Genomic DNA, 12,275 nt, shown 5'->3' with positions numbered 1-12,275 from the left:
GTTTCAGCGTCGCTGCACCGATTTCCGGGTCGAAATAGAAAACGAAGGATAGTAGACAGTATTTTCGCGAGCATCGGGGCGAAATTATCGACCGAATCGGTCGAACAATTCGCGACGGAGGGCGAGTCAGCCAGCCACCCGGTCGGTCGTTCGGTCGGCCGATGGAAGAATAGAGCAAAGTATCGAAAGGAAGGAGTCAGCGGCGGGGGGGGGGGGGGAAAGGCGGTTAGGAAAGGATAAAAAATCGGTCGAGTATTTCCAAAGCGACGCAGAAGGAAATAAGATGGAAGCGCGAGAAAAAAAGGAAGGGGCAAAGAACGATGAAATATTGAAAAGTGCCGAAGAGGAACAAAAGGAAAAGAGACAAAAGGGAAGGATCGAAGAAAAAGAAGTAAGAAGCGAGAGTTGGTGATAGGGCGGAACCGGAAAAAAAGTAGCTGAGGCGAAAAAACGATGGTCGATGAAGCCAAACGTCGGCACCGGTACAAGTGGCAACGCGTAGCATCGTCTTGCTAAGATATCGTCGTGCCGATGAATGCGACGCAATTACCGAAAAAGGGGACGGCATTAATTGTAACGTCGTTGCCGGGAAAGGTAGAAAACGGTGCGGAACGGTGACGAGATGAAACGCGCGACGAGCATCCGGCGAGAACGGAGAAGCAACGAGCTGACAGAAACACCGGAACAAAGGACGGAAACGTGCCGCTGCTTCCTCCGCGATATTTCCACGCAGTCACTGAATTTTACTCGCGTCGAGCAAAGCCAGAGGAACAGAGAGGTTGGTTCAATTTTCCCGTGGCCTGGAGTTTCGAAGAACTGCCGCGTTTAACGATACACCCGCGTGTGTGGGGGACGCGAGTACACGAAGAAGGTCGCGTTCTGCGATAGATGGTCGGGTATTTAGCTTTCGACCAAGTGAAATTTCCGTAACGTAGCGTGGCCTCGCTTGTCGTCGGCCACGGAACCGTGGCGACGCGTGGCGAAACATCTGCCGAGTTCCCCGACAGTGAAAAACAGTCGGGGCGCAACCAGTTAAATTTCCCGCGTAATCCGTTTAATTCCCCCGACGTGGCGAATTAATCGGCACGCTAGAACCGGAATTAATATTAATGATGCCGTAATAACGGCTCCGTAACTTAATTCCGAGTCGTTCCGCTCGAATAATACTTTTCCCCTGGGGGGAAGGAGACTGCGACTAAACTTTGTCGATCGATGAAATACCCCGAGATACGTTTCCCTTGCCTTCTCGCGCGACCTACGTTCCCGCCTCTGCCTAACTATTTTTTCATCTCTTCGAAGCACGAGCCGAGCGAGTACATCCGCGCAAACTTATCCTGTCAGGAGGAAAGAAAGGCTATCTGCCGATGCATCCTTCCGAGTTGGATCCATGGAACGTACTCGCTACGAAATTCCGGCTTCTCTTTTACGCCAATTTATCCTTCAGCAGCCTCTCAAATCTGCTCGTCGATGCGACTGTCGTCTTCGCGTTTAATTACGATCGAGCATTCGCAGGGACAAAACGTCACCAAGGAAAGAAACACCTTTTCTCCTACGCACATGTTCGTTCAGATTTTTCTTCCTACCCTGTTTAGGGCACACCGTATATATTCCAAGCGCGAATTCATAAAATCTTGTAAAACATATATAGCACGTTTCCTCCATTTTCTTCTTTTTTCCTTTTCTCTCTCCTTTTCGTATCGTCTCTCGCAGTTTTACACCTTCACATCTGTTTCTCTTACCTACGTGTTCTTTATATCTTTGTCGTTATTGCGCTGCCGTCTTTTACGCGTTGTACGCCGTTTGTACTTTGATGGGAATTTTCTCTCGTTTACGAGATAAACAAACAAATAAATAGAAAAGAAGGAATCGAAAGGACGCGGACGGAAATAGAGATGCAACGGATTGAAAACGCGGCACGTCGAGTCAGAACGAAAAGCCTTCTACCTTTTTGTAGTGGCGATATCTAGACCGCGGCAGAGACAAAGCTATGTGCGGTAGTACGATACCAGACGGAAAATCGACCGAACTGCGGAGGAAATTAAACGAAACCGCCGTCGAATCGATCGATCGAAGCGAATAGAAAGGGGCGAAAGCGATGGCAAGATGGAAGTTGGTAGATTCGTTTCCACGATTCGAACAATGTCCCGTGCGAGGCAACGAAACGAATCATCGATGGAGCGCAGAATGTCGAGGGGAGCGGGGAACCGCGTGGAATTCGCGAAACGTTACGATAGCCCGTGACAAACTGATTAATTAACATTTAACCTTTTGGGTAATTCGATTGCAGGGCGAACACAGAAGCGAGCGAGTGAGCGCGAATGGAAACGCGGGACGGCCCGGCCACAATTTACTCGATTAAATTAGCGTATTATCGGCCATTCGAATCGATTCCGGCACGCGGTCGGATTTCGGACATTAAAGCGTATGGAATTCGAAGTATCGTTTCGCTCTGTCGACGATCTCCGTTATCGCCACGCATCCAGGAACCGTTTTGACAGCCCACGATTTTCCGCTATACTTTCCAACGAAATTCACCGATGGAACCCGTCGCGACCCGTCCTTTCGTTTCGATATTTTTATCGCTTCCTTCGTCCGTCTTATCAGCCACCGCCGGAGCCAACGTATCCGCGTGAGAGACTAAAAACGGGACGATGTGGGGCGAGCGAAATGAAGAGAAATTGCAACGTAGACACTTAATCCTGTCCGTCCCGTGCCTACGCACGCGAAACTGTCTCCTCGATAGAAACTTAATCTGACCTGAGCTCAGCTGGCTGCAATTTGACAGACGAGTTCTGTCTGTCGGGACAACGGGGATCTGTCATCGCGGATTACAACGTGCCGTTTAATTATTTCAGCCCGACCGAACCGAGAGCCGAATCGGCCCGACCGAACCGAAAGCCGAATCGGCCCGGACCGAGCCGAGAACCGAATCAGCCCGAACCGAACCGAGTCGGGCCGACGCGCATCCTGGCAGGAAATTACGTCATGCGTCTCGTTGCTTTCGAGCCCGTTCGAGTTTCTCTCGGTTGATTACGAGGGAAATGAAGCGCGCACGCCACGCATCTCGCCGATTGCCTGCCGCAGGAAAGCAGAAGGAAAACCATTGCCCCAATTTATAATCCATATATACTTGTATCTATTGCGTTTCCCCTACAATGTATGGCTTTTCGTGGCAAAGAATTTATCCCTACTATCATCCCTAAGTAAAGAAGAACGAATGAACACCCGACGAGATGTAGCGGAACGAGTCGCAGACGGATTATCGGCCGGATGCGGGTTCTCGTTCGATTTCGCGTATCAGTCGTGTTCCACCCTAATTGGTATCCTCTCGTCGATAACTTCGAAACGAAAGCGTCCCTTCGCTGTCAGCCACAGAAACTGTTCCTGGCGACGCGTGAACCACCTTCGAGTACCGTCAGACGATTCGCGATATCGAGTCTCCTTCCTTCGATCGAGTCGCGAGTCCTTTCCGCTCAGCTTGATATTGCTCGAATCGCGATTTCCATCGATCGAGCGGCAACGCGGACTAAGTACACAGCAAGGGAGGAGCGGTTTAACCGTTTGGAATACGTATCGCTATGTCATGCGAAATTTCGGAGCCGCGTGCGTCCGTTTTATGCAAATAGTAAATAGGCGAACCGAAGGGAACGGAAGTGGTTGGACGCGTTCCAAGAAATCCCGCACCTTAACAACTCGCTCGACGGAGTAGAGTCGATTGGTCGAGCAACGGGAATGGGTCGCGGCCCTGGTGTGTGCTGGGGCCTCGTGAAATATTGATTTCGCGCGTGATCGCCGCGCGACTAACTTTTCCGAATAAATATTCAGCGGCCGACGATCGACGTCTTAAATTGCCAGAACCGAACGTTCTTCGGCTCCTTTCGACTAACGTGGCTCTGAATGGCTACGTCACCGAACGCATAGATGTCAGTCGTTATATCGCAATTAAATGATATTTGTTGCGAATTATCAACTAAAGAGCAACCGATCAGGTCAAACCGATCGGTCAATATCGCGGGCCTTGAATGACATAACGCTCAAGGTGGAGGAAGTTTAATAGATCGAATATTAGTGTAATTTAGCATTTTATTTGAGTATAAGAGTTGTATAAGAGTGTATAAGTGTGATGTTATGAACACAACGGTGGTAAGATCTTGTTGAGAGTGAGGTATTTCACCCTCACAGTACGATGCCGGCAGGAGTTTTTCCCCGATCTTTAAGTCATTAGGTTTACAGCTCGGGGCGGACAGGTAATTCGAAATTTCCCAACGAAGGGAATGGGCCTGTCCGAGCCATAAACGGACGACCACTCAAAATTCCGAACAATATTCATTCTAAAGTAGCACTTAATCCGAATACTACAACTACGACGTTTAAATTAAGGTAGCGTCGCGGTCAACTCGTTCGTGCGTTGCGAGTAACGGGGCAGACCATCGTGGTTCATGACTGTCAACCATTCGTCAATTCGATTCTTGACTGGCTTTTACTGTAATTTGTCTCTGGGCGCGGTGATATCGTTCTTCGTACTGAATGAACGCGCCAACAAATTGCTCGGAGTCCGTTTGGTCGCTGCTCGTGGAGTCCGCGCGTGCAGGAACATCCGCTTCGTTGGAAGGTATTCCTGGAAGCCACGGCACCTTTGCCGCCCCCCGCCGCCTTCAATGCGAGTATACGACTACCTGGATAGTTACCCCGATGGGAACTGTCCAGGATTGTTTGTTCGCTTTGCATCGCGCATTTGGCCGAGTTTTTTCGCTGTCGAAAACGCTTTCGCGGACTGCCGGCTGATATTTGCAATTCCGCCCGGTATTATTCGAAAGATTAAAACCACTGGCGAACGTGACGTTGCCGCGTTTCGGCGACATCCCTGAAAATCCTCCGATTTGCGAGCAAAGCCCGTTGGCGCGCGTATTCCACCACCCGGGAAAAAAGATCTCGATCGTTGTGCTGTGTGTTTAAACCGATTACCGCTTCCACCGGAATCGCGCCGGATGCCCGTCGCTTTTCGTCGAAGCGCGTTTTGTCTATAAAAGTAAAAGCGCCGTTGCACTCGCTTTCTCCGACGTGCGACCAATCTCGCTTTTACTTTTATAGACGATCGGTCTCTGTTGAGAAGCGCGTCGAATTTGAGGCGATTCGGGGGGATCGAAGATACGTGGGATTCGAGAAAGTAATTCTCGGTTCTGATTGTAACAAAGGACAAACGTGTCGATTTTGTCTTATTCCTTGCTTACTCGTCATTCGCGCGCTGGTGATCGCCCATGCCACACCCTTGTTTACGAGAAACTAATTAACACTTTGACTGCCACGCCGAAATCACATGTTTCGCCACGGTAGTATTTTTATTATTCATAGCATATAATGGCAAAATAATAATAAATTGATGATGTAAGGCAACATTCTTCCCCAATGGACCGTTTATCTTATTGGTGGTCACGGGTGACCACCGTGGTGTCTTGGTAACAGTTGATAGCGATATATAACAAGGCCTCGTTTATATGAGGCAATTATATGATTATAAAGCAGCATTTACGATTATTTTCTAAGGTGTGTTTATAATAATATTCGTAGATTGCCCCTCAAAGATATGGGTGCAAACACAATGCACCATTAGATGCAAGATTTGTTCTCATTTTTTTTATTTATGTTCTAATAAGAATGTTTAATTGTTCAATGGGGCACTTTTTATTTCAAAGTACCTTCTATTTATCGGTTATACTCAAAATGCCCTAACTGTCGATTTTCATTCAATTTTTACAATTGCAAAAAGTTGAAGCGCTCCGGTCACCAATGTCCACCGTGGCGTCACAGGAGAAACCGTAGCTGGCCATATATGACCAACGTGGCAGTCAAAGTGTTAAAATCAAGCAACGATAAACGATAGTCTTTTAATTATATTGGCTACGCGACTATCACAAATTTGCTTCGATACGCAATCAATCGTGTTGAAGTGGGTCTCACTCCTAGGAAAACTCTACATCTTCCTAGTCTTTAGTTTCTGGCTCAACGGTTGTCTTTACAGCGGCTTCTTCTATTATAGTACCGCGGAAAGATCGCCGACATACAGACAATGTAGACGATAAAAAGCAAATGGCGACAAGCCAAAAGGGTTGGGAAACTTCAATAGGCGTAATCGATATATTTCAGCACCGCAGTCGTTGATAGTTCAGTTAGCCTCAAGAGACTCAAGAGTCAAGAGTTGTGATATCACACTACTGCATTAAGTTCACGTTAAATAATCATCGTTTTCTGTTTAATCCGCTGTAATATATCCATCTATAAATAAAGTATCATATAGGATAAAAACCATTGGAAATCCTAATTTCTAACATTTCTAATAAAGAAATCCTATAACATTGAGTTGGCAATTAAGTGATTGCCGACTTTGTCCATACCACCTAATGACAAAATCCGCAGTCACTTAGTTGCCAACCCAATATAACGCTAGTGGGCAGTGTTGAAGCGATTCTCACTTCTAGGAAAACTCTACATCTCCTCTAGTGTTTAGTTTTTGGCGCAACGATTCTCTTTACAGCGGCTTCTTCGGTCTCTATTATAGTACCGTGGAAAGATCGCCGGTATACAGACAATGTCGACGGTAAAACGCAAATGCCGATAAACCGAAAGGGTGGAAAAACTTCGATATGTCTAACGACTATCGATATATTTCGGCATAGCAAGTTGAAGTTCAGTTAGCCACCGGAGAATCAAAAATCGAGAATTGTCATATCACACTAATGCATTAAGTTCGCGTCAAATAATCATCGTTTTCTGTTTAATCCACTGTAATATATCCATCTATCAATAAATTATCATATAGGATAGAAACCATTGGAAATCCTAATTTCTAACATTTCTAATAAAGGGTTATAGCAAGTTGAAGTTCAGTTAGCCACTAGAGAGTCAAAAGTCGAGAGTTGTGATATCACACTACTGCATTAAGTTCACGTTAAATAATCATCGTTTTCTGTTTAATCCGCTGTAATATATCCATCTATCAATAAATTTTCACATAGCATAGAAACCACTAATAGGAGTCCTAATTTCTAACATTTCTGAATAAAGAATTTCTAGAATACATTCATCCACGCGTTTGCTCTTTCTATTCCGAGATACCTATATAAAAGCTCAACAGATCGCAATCTTTCTACTACTGTTCGCACCTGTTCTCTTTCGCTACGCGTCCAGTCAATTACGTACTCTGTCGTTTACGCGCGTATTCGCGCGCCATTCAAACAATCGCCACACCCGCAGCGACCAACGCTGTCGGAATTTGTAAGAAAGCCGCTTGCGGAATACGCGGAAATCGGTGCTCGTTGGCGGCGCGACGCGCGCTCCAATGGTTCGCCAACGGCCGCGCAGAGAGAAAGCGACGAAACGAGAATGACAGAGAGTTAATTAAAATAGACGCGTCGTTTCCGATGGTCGAATCGAGTCCGACGGCAGGACAATGAGTAGCGAGTTTATCGGTTTCCCTTAATTAAACAGGATTGACCACGCAATGATACGAGTAGCGATATCGGTTGGTTCGTCGATGAAGAAGTAGGGGAAAGCGCGGGGTGAGAACGAGAGACACGGAGCAAGAGGAAGAGGGGCAGAGGAGGAAGCAGGGCGGGGAACAGAATCGTTAGATTCATCGATTTCCCGTCACCTTTTACGAGATTAAAGCCCATTCGCGTACACGAGATCGCGTAACGCGCGTTTCTCCGAACACTCTATAAATTCCGAGCCGTTAAGTCGATTTAAACTATTTCAATCGACGAGATACTCCGAACCTTCACAGCCTGTTCTCTGAACTGCCGTTAGATCTGACCTATTGATCTTTGTCCTCGCGGTTGATCCCGGAGATGTTACTACAACGGCCATAAAGCCTCGGCTAATTTTAGGTTTAATTTAATTTAATTTAATTCAATTTATCGATCTTACAAGTGAGAAACATTTGGTACGATAACGTTAAATAAAGAATTAGAACACGATTTACAGCCGTGTGGTATTAGCACGTACATAGATCTACGTATGCTAAATACTCTACACTCTACGTTGCTCTATGTATATTTATACCAGAGGTCACGAATGAAAAAAAAAGTATAAAGGGCACGGTATGATGCGTAAGAAACGCGATGAAGCTATCTGCCTTCTCCCATCTTCGGGCCCACAGACCAGGCCAGGTCTTGAACGTAAGAAACGATTTGGAGAAAAGATCGATGAAAATCAAAGATAGTTAACCAATGGATAGATTGCCGGCGCTGGAATAAATCCGAATTATGGTATTTGGAAGACATTTAGAAGGTATTTGGCAGAAGTCTGAATAGCAAGCCGAATCGAAAGGTCCGAAATCCGTCGGTACGTTAAAATCCATGACGTTAATGAAAAAAAAAAGATCGATGGACGAGAAATCGCGCCGCGGCATCGACGACTCGCCTCTGGCCGTTTTCTCGAACGACTCCGAGACACCTGTGGAGAACTCGGAGAAAAAACAAAAGGAAAAGGTTGGCGACGTGGACCGGTGTACGCGATGCGTTGGCCGATCATCGGACGCGCGCCGCGTTCCGGCATGCTAATTTAATTACAGGATGGATAGGGTTCGTGAACGTGATTCGCCAGCAATTAATTCCGAGCGCATAATTTGGTCGGTTCGAGGATTCTCCGCGCATCATCGCCTCGCGTGGTCGACTAGGAAACCGTGTTTCCCCAAAGCGGGGGATGACTCTCGACTCTCGAAGCTCGTAGCATGGTTTCCGTTCCGCTGGATATTTGGCAAACAACAATATTTGCCAGCTTAGCGAAAATTTATTAAACAACGCCAGTTTCGGCGACTCGACCCGGAAGATCAACGTACACGGATTGAGCGCGCGTTGTGAGTTGCGAACTCGCGCGATTACAGCGCACAACGTGATCAACGAGCGTGCGAAGTTTCCCCGGTGAAAGAAGCTACGATAGCGATGGGATCCGAAACGCTTCGAGTCGCTTCGAATTTGTATATACGGCAAACAATTCGTATCGCTGCGGACATGATTCGAAGCTTAAAGCTCTTGAAAGTCTCGATAATTCCCGAGAACTTTAAAAGTCTCCATCGCCTCGAGATAAATGTATTTACGAAAACTCGCACTTTTCGCACTTTCTTTGGTATTTTATATTAGTTGTATTAGTTATACTGTTTGAGCAGAAATAATTAAAGCAATCTTGAAATATTACCTAGACGTTAATATTATACGGCTAGATTATTGAATACTCGCGGAGCTTTCAAAACCTATCGAGACTGTCAAGAAATTCGTGACCCCGAAGAATCGAAACGTAGTGTCAAAAGTTTGAAGCTTCGAATCATGTTCGAAGTGATTCGAATTTGTCGCCGCGTGTGTATGCGCGATGCGGATTCCAAGCGATTTAAAACGTTTCAGATCCCATCAGGATGCGTCGATCGGTGGACGTGGAATCGATGGGAAACGAGCGGTGACGGGAAGGACGAGGAGCGAGCAACGGCAAATCGAGTCGAGTCGAGTCGAAATTTGCTTTTGTAATTCGCAACGGAGCGTTCCGTAATGAATGGCGTTTCCCGATTGTTTCGAATTTTACCGTGCAACTTTTAATTAAAAGTTGCCGGATTGAATCGTCAACGGAAGGGCCTGATGGGAAGCCGAACCGATGCCAGCCGATGCAAACATCGGGGAAGTTGTTCAATTTAAAATACGCGTTGCGCGTAGCCGCATCCTGCAACTTTCCCGACAATAAACGCCGAGCCGTGGTCGTGTGCCGGTCTCACGGTCCGAAAAATCTTCCATCGTCGCTTCGCATTACCCCCTCCATTTTTCCCGATGCGATTAAAACCGACCGACCAGAATAAAATATTCCTGCGATCCGCGGCCACGACTGCCAACACCTGCCGGAGAATGGAAAAAGTCGGAAAGAGTGGAAAAGCTCGGTCGCGCGGCGAATTTGCCCCGGAATTCGTTTTGCCGCGGCAAAACGATTCGAGGGGACGCGGTTCGAAAAAAGTATCGCCGGTGGATTGAATTTTCACTAGGGGAACGCGACGCGACGCGCGTGGCGGATTCGCTTCGCATCGACAGCAAACGAATCACCACTTTTCAGCGGAATCGCGTTTGCGAGTTTTTACGTGAGCTTAAAACGCAACGTCGTCCTATCATCGTTATTTTTTATCCTGATAAAACGTTCGTTACGGACGTTTGACGGGATACCGGAACCGATTAAACCAAATTTTCGCAGACACGCGAAGATATCGCGGTGTTATATCCGAGAACCGAGGAAAATTCGAGTTCTCGAGTCGGAGGCACGTCGCAAAGTAGCATGATCTCGCGTTGAATGCACCGGCGATAAAGAAGATAGGAGTCGTGGAAGCCGCGTCGTGTCGCGACGAACACGCTTCCGAGAAAAAAGACCGCTTCTCCCGGTGAGAGAAGAGACACGACACGTTCGCGCGATAGCGAGGTCGCAGCGACTGACGTCGATGGACAGCTGACGACGGCTCTATAAGCTTAATAACCTCGACGAAAGAACTTCTGCCGGTCGAACGTGTCCCCTCGATCCGACTGATTTATGGCTGCTCGCTCGTCGATCAATGATCGCGGGCTCTCTGCGTTCTCGCGCTTCGCGGCCGCTCGAAAAATTCCGAGAACAAAAGGTTCGTCGTGGTCGCAGCCTCGAGGTCGTCCGATCGATTCCATTCGCGCGGCCGTAGACCGGCTGTCGATCGGCGCGGATAAAACGAAATTACAAGCGAAGGAATCGGCACGCTGCAGCCGGTCGTGGCGCGCAGATGTGCAACACGACGAGTCATCGCGTCGGACGAGCTCAGCTTCTTTTTCCCTTAAAAACACAGCAGACGTAGTTACATAGGTTCCGCGACGCGCAGACGGATTCGTAAGCAATGAAAGCACGCGACTCGTCGCGGAGTAACTTTCAGGGAAAAGAGGAAAGGAAAACATGGCGCGACCGATCGTTCGGTTCACGCGAGCGAGGTCAAAGTGGGACGGGGCGATATTTTCCGGAAAGTACGCGATATGGCGTCCACCTGGCGCATTTATGGCCGCAGCTTCTCGAACGATGCGCGTTTCGTTTCCTTCTTCGGAACACGGATCTTTACGACCCGTTGTCTACGCGCGTGTTATTCCGAACGATTCTCCAGTCTTCGTCGTTTTCCTGGCAAAGCCGCTCTACGAGTAGACCCATCGCCGCGGATCGATCACGGTTCCCGAAGATCGCGGTGTTGCGCGATTCGGAAGCCTCGCTATTTCATCTCTTCTTTCCCTCTTTTATCTTTATTGAGATATGTGTAATTTTGTGTGCTACAGTGGATTAGCCGCGTAGTAGTGACACACATACATGAGTATGAGTGTATGTGGCAGTATGTGCGTGCACAGCGTCTCGTTAAACAGAGGAATGCAACTGTTCCTTTGGTAGTGTGGAAAAGAAGATGGCGAGACAAATAGAGAGCTGTGACGCGCGCAAATGTGTATCGACGAATATCTTGTAAATCACATATCAAATAAATCTGAAACTATCTTGATATCAATTCTGAGTTTAATCCAAGTGTTCCTTTACATTTATTCAGCGATTAAGATCCACAATTCTCAACAATCTGTAGGAGGTGTAAGTGAAGCTAGATGAAAAGAGAGTTTGCGTTTCGTCCCGGGACTACCGGTGGACTCGTCAGTAAGGCTATGCCCGGTAGTCCGTGGCGTGGAAATTTGTTTATTTAGCCCAAGAATACAGTTTTAGATACATATTCACAATAAACGGTGAATTTTTGTAATGATACGTTAGGCAAAGGTACCGATACGCGGCGGTACGACGTAGCCATGCTGTATTATGTGTCGGCGCTTTACATTTTTCGTGTATAATACAATTTTTGGGTTTAAGCCGCTGGGGAGCGGAGCTTTTTTATGAATTTTTTTTTATTTTTTTCTGTCCTGAAAACTTGCTATGCCCGGTAGTCCCTGCCTTAGACGTAAAGGGAGTCTCGCTAGATGCGGTATTTGTATCATTCGCCCGTATATTCGACCGCTTGCGAGATAGACAGACTCGTTATCGTCGTAGCCCTCTGGTGTTGGCGGTTGGTACCCACGGATCGCCCGGGAGGTGGTGCGCCGCGTTGATGCCTCGACCTGTCGGCGTCCTGTTGATACCGATCCGCCGCAAATCTTTTCTTCCTGTCCCTTATTGTTCCGAATTTTCTTCAAAAATTTAAATGACTCTCACGCGTTTCTCTGGCCTAACCGATATTCCTTCAATCTGAGTGGTCTGTTTACGCTCACAAGCTA

At 47.3% G+C, this 12,275-nt stretch overlaps 1 protein-coding gene across 1 annotated transcript in view; it reads left to right on the top strand.

Moving 5' to 3' along the window:
* LOC117237376 (single Ig IL-1-related receptor-like) overlaps window positions 1-12,275 on the top strand; it is a 131,188-nt gene that overhangs the window by 104,919 nt on the left and 13,994 nt on the right. The gene's annotated exons all lie outside the window — the stretch shown is intronic.

The sequence above is a fragment of the Bombus vosnesenskii genome, unplaced genomic scaffold (assembly GCF_011952255.1).
Source record: "Bombus vosnesenskii isolate JDL3184/JDL3185 unplaced genomic scaffold, Bvos_JDL3184-5_v1.1 scf7180000013370, whole genome shotgun sequence".
In the NCBI taxonomy this organism is placed as follows: Eukaryota; Metazoa; Arthropoda; class Insecta; order Hymenoptera; family Apidae; genus Bombus; species Bombus vosnesenskii.
Note: the sequence above shows the minus strand (reverse complement) of the source record. Positions and strands in the feature narration are given on the sequence as shown.